Genomic DNA, 10,130 nt, shown 5'->3' on the forward strand with positions numbered 1-10,130 from the left:
ACCTTGTCACACTCACTGTCCACAGCTGGCTCTTGGACAGGGCTATTGAAGGCAAGGCACAGGGCTCCCTCCTCCCACAGCCGCCTTCCCAGGCCCTGCACTCCCAACAGGGGACAAGGCTTTTGTGCTGCAGCTGGGAGGGCCATGGAGGAGCTTCTTGGACCAGCAGAAGACAGTTGAGGTCTCCCCAGACCTCCTGCTCTGCTCTGCCCAAGGATCAGTGTGGCCAAGGATCTAATCCCTGAGCCCCAGGGTCCAGCATGGGCTCTGGGCCCCAGCTCCAGCTGTGTCTGTCCCCTTCATAGGCATGTTCCTAGGAGCTCTCTCTGCAGAGAGACGTAAGCTGACTGCAGGCAGGCAGCTGGGGGCTCATGAGCTCTGCTTCTTGCCCTGCCATGGGAGGCTGACTTGAGAAAAATGTCAACCTACTAGTCTAGAATGGTATCATTCATTTCTACTCTTGAGGCCTCCAAAACCCCAAGGGTAGCAAATTCAGAATTCAAATTTCAGCATCACTTGTTAGTGCTAACCGCGAGCCTTGCAGGTGGTCCCAATGCCACGATCACCACTGGTTTTCCTCTCCGTTTCCAGTCTCCACTGAGTCTTCAGCCCTTCATCTATTTTTTACATATAAAAACCTTTAGCACATAGATTTTCTTTAATTAAAATATTATTTTTCTCAGAAAATTCCAAACAAATTTGAGGAGAGAGAGAGGAGAAAAACATCCCTAGCTGGGCTCTATTCCTGCCCTAAATTTTAAAATAATTTTGCACGTTTGCAACAATTGTCATTTTTCCAAATCTCCTAGCACCATCTTTCCGTGCCTGGCTCCAGAAACAACGGCAAGCGAGGTCCCTTGGGGAGTGACGAGAAGCCTTCATTCCCACCGTACAGATGAAGAAACTTGAGGTGCTGGGTAAGGGGCAGGAGGCCATTCTCCCAGAGTGTCTGGTGGTTCCCTCTTATCTCCCTCCAGGACCCGGCAGCAAATGGAGGCTGAGCCCTGGTCCACAGGTGAGAAATCTCTTCGGGAGAGAGAGAGCTACAAGTGTGAAGGGAAGCCCTTTGTTCCCAGGCATCAGGACCCTAATCTGACACCAGGCTCTTCCTGACCATCTGTTCCCACCCCTCCTGGTCAGAAGGAGCCTCCTGCGGGAGGATGCCAGGTGTGACTTCCCAGCTTCACAAGTGGTCCAGACAGTTTTCTCTAAGTCTCTCACGGCTGGGTCCTTGGGCCCAGAATCTGAAGGGCTTCACACACCCTTGCCCCTGGGGGTGGGGAGTGGGGTCACTCAGAGTGGGGCGTTAGTCTTGAATTTTGTTAATTTCCGGATAAACCTCAGGGGGTGCTGGCCTAGCAGAAACCCTGGTGGTGTGGGTTTTAATTTCACAGACAGTCAAGGGACTAGCCAGAAGGGTCTAGGCGGCTGGGGTGAGGGTGGAGGGCCAGTCTTGTCAGGGTATTGTGAAACCCTGACTGCCTCTCTCCTGGAAAACATCACCGCCCACCCACATGGAGCAGGGACCCAGACACGCAGCGCTGGCGGACCCGGAGGGCTCTCATTCTGGGCACAGGGGTCGAGCCTGGTCCTCCTGTCTGGCTTTGGCCAGGCTCTTCTCCCTCAGGTATCTCTGTTGCTCAGGGGGAAGAAAATGGGAAGCCTGGGGAGCAGTCGGGGGAGGTGGGAGGTCAGAGGCCAACGTAATATTTACCCAGCCCAGCTGAGGCCTTTCGCTTTCCTGAAGCAGGAAACCACTTCAAGGCGGCTACATCCCCTCTCACCACTTGTCTGCTCTCAGGTTTTCCTGCATCTCCAGGGCAGGCAGGGCTCGCTCACCCACCCATTCCTCTCCTCCAGAACCTTCCACCCTCCATCCCTTAAAGGGAGGAGGCCTCCACCCTGCCTCCTGCTCAGAGAGGGTCTATGACTTGTCCATCACTGCACAGCAATGACGACACGTGGGTTCCCCTGACATCCTGAGCTGCCTTGTCCCTGAATTCCTCTAGTTTACCCTGAGAGCCAGTCATCTACCACTTGGGGACGTGGGGGAGGCACTGGGGTTACAGTTCGTTCTCCGATGCCTCCATTCCACAACCAGAGCAGAGGGCAGAAGCTGAGACTAAGAAAAGGTCCTCGAGACTAGAGTCTAGTGGCTTTTTACATTTTGGGGCTGGGGTGTGAACTTCAGGGATACACACACACCCTACACATATTTCTTAAAAGCACAGACTTTCAAAAGTTTCAAAGGTTCCTTGAAGCCCAAGCATGCCCCCTAGTTCCGTCCACCCCAGAGCAGGGAGTTCCCCACTCTGCCCTCAATTTGATCTGAACTTTTCAAGGTGCACGTAGACCATCATCTTCCATTAGAGGATTAGAGAAAGTTTTAAAATTGAGGAGAAATTTGTCTCCTTTTCACTTCCCTCTGTTACTGCTCCTCTGCCTTCTCTATGGACAGAACCTTTAAAAGAGAGTCCTTCTCCAGGAAGCAGACATATGGCTCGGTTGGCTCGCGGAGGGGAGCTCCTCTGTTCAGCCCGAGTGCAGGGGGAAGTTTAGCATATTTTTCTCTCGAGTCTGTTCCACGTAATAGATTCCTTCAGATAAAAGTGGGTGCACTAGCAGCAGGATTCTGGACACTTCAATGTGAATACAAATGAGTAATAACATTTCCTGATGAACCATGCTGCTGGCTCTAAGGGGCCGGAAAGGGATGCAATTTACATAGAATACAACGTGGAAACCCCTTGGGAGGGTGGGACGGGGAGATCTTGCTGTAGGATGTTGACTAATAGAAAAAAACCCACTGCCCTCACAGAGGAAGATGAAGGAAAAGCAATGGTTAGGGGTGGTTCTGAGAGGCTGAGGAATGGGACAGCATTAGATTGTCATTGTCGACAGGAAACTGTGAAGTTCTCGGGCACTGGAGTCTCCCTCCTGGAAACCTACACCTTCCATTGACTAGAGCAAAAGCTTTCGGGAGCTTCTGTGCCTCCACTTCCTCTGACCGCCCAGTCCACTGTTCATGCCATTCTGCCTTATATGAAAGTTCTGTGAGGTCAGCTGGCTTACATAATTCTCCCAACCACCCCCCCCACCCCCAAGATACTGGAAGTATCACTAAGGTGGGATCTGTTATCTTTTCATCTTGGTACTAAGCCTTACACACTCCCAGCACTGTGCAAGCGATCAGTTTCCACTTGTTTTAACTGAAATGGATTCCAATTCCTGCTTTCAGTGTCTTCCTGGTTTGGCTCAGTACAAGGGCAGCAATTCAAATATGAAGAGCAAAGTTGGAGGATTTGTTTAGCTGCTCCCCACTTCTTCTGTCTCTCCAGACCCAGAAAAGAAGCTCAGGTGGGAAGGGAGGCTGTGTAAATATAACTCCCCAGACAGCGCAGAGAAACTGCAAGTGTTTCAGGAAGAGCCTCCATCCCCTCTCTTTAAGCTTCAGAGAGCAGGAGTGTTGAGGGGCACCAAGGAGAGGATGTGAGGGGCTCACTCAGGCTACTCACTCGGAGCCCCAGGACCCCTCCTCCTCTTCCTTCTCCAAGACAAGCTGAACTTTGCAAGGGCAACTCCACTGCCTTTTATCTCTCACACCCAAAGTAATTTTAGCCAAGGAAAAGCCGGATTAGACTTTTATAACATGATACATTTATCTTGTTTTTCTTTTTTCTTTTCTCTCTCCTCCCTCCCCTCCTCCCATGACCTCAGGTAAATTTGAGCCAAAGGGAAACTGAGATTAAACAGCAAAGGACAGTGTCAGATCTGAAGAGATGCTACTTTCCAGCCCGCTGCCCATCCCAAAACTTCAATATTTTTCCCTACCCCTGTTAGACAGTTATTATCTCCTCAGATGAGGAACGCCCCTGGACTCTGCTATCTCTCCAGATTGTCCTCCGCTGAAATGAAAGGGGATTATAATTCAGAGAAAGGCTCCCACAGAGAGTATGAAGACAAAGATTAAATCAGTGACACAACGTTGACATACGTTCAGTTCCTGAAAAGTCTCCTTTAAAAAGTCTCCTCTGGAGCGGTCTTGTCACCACCTGAGAGTGTTTTGAAAATTCGCATGGAGGGAGCTGGAAGAAGGGAAGGCGTGTGAAGGCGGGTGGACCTTGGGGCTGGGCCAAAAACTTGGATCGCTGATAAAGGCAAGAACCTCTTGGCGGGCCAGCCCGCCTGGCCTGGCCGGCAGGACTGCCTGCTCTCTTGAGAATGCTTGCCCTCCTCCTGCCTTCCACCCCCAGACGCATCCTGGCCGGCCTTTCCCAGAGATGCTCACATGCTGGGCCCCACCGCTTAATGCTGCAGGCGCCTCTCCTACTCCCCTGCTCCCCTGTCCAGCCAGACAGGGCCCAGAGCTCCCTCTGGCAATAGGACCCTACCAGTTGTGGTCTCTGCGGAGTGACAGCTGAGAGTTTCTAATATATCTCAACTATTTTTTTCCTTCCCCCCACCCCCCCAAAAAAACCCCCCAAAAAAGCCCCCAAAAAGCACAAAAGCCACTATTTAGGGCCAAGCCTGGCTTTCAAGAGTCCCCTCTAGTGGAGATAATCTGCTACTTCAGCTTCCCAATTCAGCCCAGAGGAGTCTCCCCTTTAGAGCCAGGGAGGACTGGAGAAGAGTCCACTTGTGCCTGGACCATTCTTTCCCACTTGCCTTCTGTGTTTTCTCTCCACTCTTCCTGCCCCATTCATGCTGTCAGTCTCCCGTCTTTATCTTCCTCTCCTGTCACCCTGCCTCTCTCTCTCCATCTATCTGTGACTGCTTCTGCATCTCCAAGTGAGTCTTCTAGCGTGCACCTTCGCTCCTGCATCTTGGTCTGCTTCTCTGGTCCGTCTTTATTTTTTTTTTTCCCCTGAAGTTCATGGGTCTGGGCCCGACGAATCAGAAATGCTTTGACCAGGCCTTGGACCAGCCGGCCTATCTCAGAGGGCCAAGTCAGGGACCCTCAAGCCAGCTCTACTATGAGAGACACAAGGAAAATCAGGCATTCCTGGAGGAGCGGGAACTTTGGCAAACTCCCTCCCCACCCCCATCACCCAAGCAAACTTGGACCTCGTGGGGCTGATGTATAGGTTTCAAGCAGTCTATAACCTGAGGTCGGAGCTCCAGCTTTGGGCTTTGGGAGTCCTGAGTCAACACAGCCTGCCCCCTCCATCGATTCTCCCTGCCATCCGGCCTGTTTCCCCATCAGACACGCATGCTGTCATGTAAACAACTGGCAAAGAGCCTGGGTGAAGGGACAGCTGGCAGGGGGTGGGAGGAGAGTGCAGGTGCCAGGAGAGAGGGAGAGAAAAGGGTGAGTGGGGCCAGGACTGAGCAGGGATGGGGGCAGGCAAAGAGGAGAGGGGAAGCAGAGCCAATGTCCCGCAGGGGCGAGGGGGGCATGGGGAACACGTGCTGATCCTCTGGGTTCCCGAGAGATATCTTCCCACCCGAACAGGAGACAGGACCAGGCCGGGGCAGGAGGTTAACGGTTAACCTACTGTGGGATCAGAAGCCTGAGCTCTGCTGGGGCCTTTCCTTTCCGCTCTCCCCCTCCCTCCTTCTTTCCCTTTACACTTTTCCGGTAGGGACTCTGCTCCCCAATGAAGAACTTTCTCGCCTCTATTTCTGCCCTTGAATTCCAGATGGAACAGTAGAGGTCCCATATGCCCAAAGGCCAGGGAATGAGGCCCCAGAGAGCCTGCGGGCTAAGCTGAGGAGAAAGGGGGTATCCTGTTCTCACCATCCACTCCTCCGGGCCCTTGGGACCAGCTGTTTGACCCCCAGAAGAATTGCCTTTCTCTGTCTCCACGGGGCTCACCTTTAGAAAAGATCAGACCAGAAGGGGACGTACACCCACCCCTCAATTACACTAATCAGGCGTGAAATCTTTGTAACTAAGTGAAAAAAAACTGTTTCTCATAAGGGAATCGGTTCCATTCATCATTGTTGGAACTGAGCATCTGTGAAGGGGAGAAACTGCATATTCACATATAATGAATTGATAACAGACTGCCTCTGGCTGAGGGTGGCAGTGCTGGGGGACAGGGTGTGTGCCCTGAGTTGTAAACTACAGCATCTCAAAGCCCGCGTCTGCCGGTTCCCCTGCAGACAGTCCCGAATTATTTGTAGTTAACAGACTGTAGTAACACAATGCTCTGGTCTCTTTATGATCGGAATGGGGGTGGGGTGGGGGGCTTGGCTTGGAGTTCTTGCCTCTCCGTGTGCCATGATGGACAGAGTATGCTGGGCCCCCGTCTGCGTGTGTGGAGACAGCTGTGTGGCAATGCAGGGAGACAGCTGGGGGGTGGCGGGGAGTGTCGCCTCCCCCCACACCAAAACCCATATCTTGGAGAGGCAGCCCTAGCAAAGGACGCAGGATAGAGACTATAAAACCCCAAACAGTGACAATTCCAGCGCCGTAAATATTTCATGGTACCTGAACTGGCGAGTTTAGGCTGCTGCCAGCTGCTGCCTCGTACAGTAGTTAACTGTGTCCCTGGTTTCCCTTCCTGCTCATGTGTTTCCTTGTAACGTGCCCATGAAATAAAGATGAACGAAATCACCAGAAGTATTTGGCAATGGGAAGGGGGCCCAGGCGAGAAGTAGCGGTTCTTCGAGGGTTTTCTTTTGAACCTCATTTTAAGTGCGGACTCCACTGCAGCCGAGGGTGAACTTTTACATTCACTACACCTGCAGCTTTTAATGATCAAGAGGTTGGGGTGTGTGTGTGTGTGGGGGGTGGTTCCCTGGAGCTTTGGGGACAGGGGTAGCTATTCAGGCCTGCTCTGAAAGGGGAGGAGCTGCCAACCTGGTAAAAACATGATTTCTTTGCAGTGATGGACATGGGACACCACCATTTACTCTTCACTGAGACTTAGGCTGAAAGGCCAACCAGCACTCTAGGCTATGAGGGACTCCGGTCCTCCGGTCCTGTCAGAGAGAAGGGCCAGGTGGGATCCCCTCGCCAGACTCATGGTCCTGGGCAGAGGGGACCCTCCCTCTCTCGGCCACTCCCCATCCTGCAGCTCCTAGGCAGCAACTCCACTGCACAGCACTCCAAATGTCATTTCCATTTACCTGCTTTGCAAGCCAATTTGCCCCATCCTAATGCAATTTGCTGAGGACAGTGAGGGAGCAGAGAGGGCAGACTGCACTACCCTCCCTTTATCAGCAGGTCCCTGAAGAGGGACGGTGGGAGGCAGGAGCGCTGAGGGGAACTGCTCTTTTAGGTAATGCTGGCAGTGAGGGTAAGTTCTGGAATGAAGAAGGGTCAGGGTGAAAGCAGAGGTGCCGGGGGAAGAAGGGGAAAGCAAAACAAGCTGGCTAGGGTATCTGGACAGATGGCTCTCAGTTTCCCTGGTTCCCTATCCTCCCTCCTGACCCTCCTCCATTCCCTAGGCCAAGGAGGGGAGATCATTGGTAATTAGTTCAAAAGGTGCTAGGTGAGGTCAGGGGGAAGTTAATGCATTCTGCTCTCTTCTTGCCCGGGAGGTCAATGGAGAGCGGGCTGCTAGCAACTCCAGGAGCATTCTGGGGTGACTGCACAAAAGTTGTGCATTTCAATTAGGAAGAGCTGAATTCTTCCAGCCAGAGCTATCTCTTCCCTGGGCTCTATGGCTCTGTTGAAGGCCCCAGTATCCAAAGCCTGCCCAGAGGGAAGAGTGAAGTTTCAAGATCTGGGAAAGGAGCCCAGCAAGACAGGAGCCTGCTATTGTATGGGGAGGGGGAGAGTTGAACCTGACTCCCGCTCCCAGGATGTCCAGCCCAGTGCAGCCCAGAGACTCATCGTAATCTGCTGCTCATGAACCTTGTCCACTGTGCTCATGAATAGAAGGAAGAGGATGAATGGACCCCAAATTTCTGTGGGCCCATCCAGGCTGCTGGGCCCCCAAGCCACCGCCTCAAACAGGTCCTGTCTTATGTCCCTCATATACCCGCTACTAGGATGCGCCACTGGTACCCTGGGACCTTAGATCCCTACAGGAGACCTGATCATATTTCCATTGCCGACTCCATTGGGCTTTCATTCCTGACACAACTGACCTGGAACCCCAAGTCTTTTACCAGCTCCCTCCTCCCCCCAGTTATCTCTATTCCTCTGAGCTAAGTCTGAGTGTGCAGATCCTCCTAGAGCAAGGGCCATGCCAAACAGATGGACATTTGTCAGGGACCTGGAACGACAGTTTGTGATGACTCTCAGGTCGTCCAGACCGTGATTAACATATTTATAGAGACTACCTGTGGGATGGATTAAAAAAGGGCTAGAATTTTCTAAGATCCCTGCAACACTTGTGGGGTGGGGCAAGAAGAAACATCAGGAGGGAAATATTCAAAAATAGTTGACAAGGAGCCTCTCGGAGCCTGGATCAGCTCCTTCTTCAGCCTCCAACGGTCTCTTGCTGCTCACACCAGCGGATGGTGCTGATGGGTCATCACCACGAGGGAGCACGAAGCGGGGCATGGAGCACCTATCCCACTCGGTGCCTTGGAATCGCTCCCGAGCCTCTGGAAGCCCGCTAATGAGGCATTCCCCTTTGATTCCCGAGTCCCTGATCTGAAGGAACAGCCAGCGGCCTCCAGGGACTGGGCACCAGAGTGAACGCCCCCAAATCGAGCGCCAGCCCCAGTGGCCTTGGGCTCTCCTGCCCGTGCAGTGCCACCGAGACCGGCTTTGGGTGGCTGCTCTCGGGACAGCCCCGCCGCCCCCGCGCTCCCGAAGCCGCAGCGTGCAGGCAGGTGCGCGGTGGAGGCGCGCCGCGGAGCGCCGCCCGCCAGCAGCCCAGCCGGGAAGCCCAGGGCCGGCGGGGAAGCCCGGGCGGGAGGCGGCGGCGGCGGCGAGTCCGCGAAAGTGGCAGACCCGCGCGGGGACTCGCCGGCCGCAACCGAGCCCCGGCGCTCGGGGCCCGGACCCCGCGGAGGCGGGCGCCGGGGAGCCGCGGCCGGGCGGGCGCGCTTCGGCGGACAGGGCGGAGGGCGCCGCGGACTCGGAGCGCCCGGCCCCGGGGCGCCGCTTACCCGGCTCGGCGACGTCGGTCTGTCCTTCCGTCCCCGGTCCGGCCGCTTCGGCCACCGGCTGCCGAGGCCGGCGCGCTGCCCCTGTCGCTGCCAGCCGCTCGCGATCACGGGGACGACAAAATCCACATGGAGTCCAAATTCATTAAAATCCACGTCAAGCCACCAGCCACTTATCTGTATTCCTGAAGTGGCCCCTCGGTCTCCGGTCCGCGCGCCCCTCCGTCCTCCGCCGCCCCGCAGCCGCCCCGCCGGGCGCTGTCGCCGGCTCCCGGGGGGGAATCGGGAGGCGCCGAGGGGGCGTGGGGGGGTGGCTGGCGGTGTCTCTCCTTGGGAAGCGGCGGAGCCCCGGCTGTCTTCAGATTTTTCCAGCGCGACTTTCCGGGCTCCTCTGACATCAGCAATCGCGGCGCTTCCTTCCCTTCTCGCTCCCCGGTTCGTTCACAGTCCCATTTCCTCCGGGAACCTGGCTCTCCAGATCTATTTCGAGGTTTGCTCAGCTCGCTCCGGCGCCCGCGCTCCCCACCGCTCCCGAGCTCGCGGGGTCTCTCTCTGGATCTCCTGCCTTCCCGGCCGAAAAATTCCCAGCAAATGCGCTCAGCCGCCCTCCCGCTCCAGTCTGGCGCGGACGCCTCTCCGCCCGGCAGCTCTGGCTCCCGCGGTGGCGGCGGCGGCGGCGCCCTCAGCGCCGGCCTCCCTATATTACCATGCAGCTCATTATCATAGAGGCCGCGCGCGTTAACCCCCTCCCTGCCGGCCGCGCCCGCCGGGGCTGGGGCCGCTCCCGCTGCTGACACCGCCCGCCTCAGCCAGCCCCCTGCCCCCTCCCCCGCCCGCCCGGACTTCCTCCTCCGCCAGCTGTCAACAAAGGAGAATCAGGTTGGGCATCGGGAGGCCGCCTCGCTGCTTGCTTTTGCCGGGCTCAGCCTGGACCTACCGGCCACCTTAAGTGGTCAAGCGGGCAACGAAAATCCTCCCGGAGCCCGGGGATTTGGGTGGAGACCTGGCGAGGCCAGCAGACTTAGCCCCGGGTGCGGGGAGCCCAGGACGCCCGCAGAGTGGGTGAGGGCAGTGGGGACGTGGGTTTCCCCTCCCTGAGCATCACCTGTCACCGCGCACAC

General features: G+C 55.7%; 1 protein-coding gene across 3 annotated transcripts in view; it reads right to left on the reverse strand.

Moving 5' to 3' along the window:
• Positions 1 to 9,782, reverse strand: part of PLXNA2 (plexin A2) — a 203,130-nt gene extending 193,348 nt beyond the window's left edge. Inside the window, exon 1 of one of the 3 annotated variants that reach the window (XM_031438650.2) lies at positions 9,013 to 9,692. The gene's annotated coding sequence lies outside the window, so the exon portion shown is untranslated. Of the gene's footprint in view, positions 1 to 9,012 lie in introns of all 3 variants that reach the window. The other 2 variants (XM_064477145.1, XM_064477146.1) reach the window with 2 other exon arrangements.
• Between the last annotated feature and the right edge of the window lie 348 nt (positions 9,783 to 10,130).

Source organism: Camelus dromedarius, chromosome 21, assembly GCF_036321535.1.
Source record: "Camelus dromedarius isolate mCamDro1 chromosome 21, mCamDro1.pat, whole genome shotgun sequence".
Lineage (NCBI taxonomy): Eukaryota > Metazoa > Chordata > Mammalia > Artiodactyla > Camelidae > Camelus > Camelus dromedarius.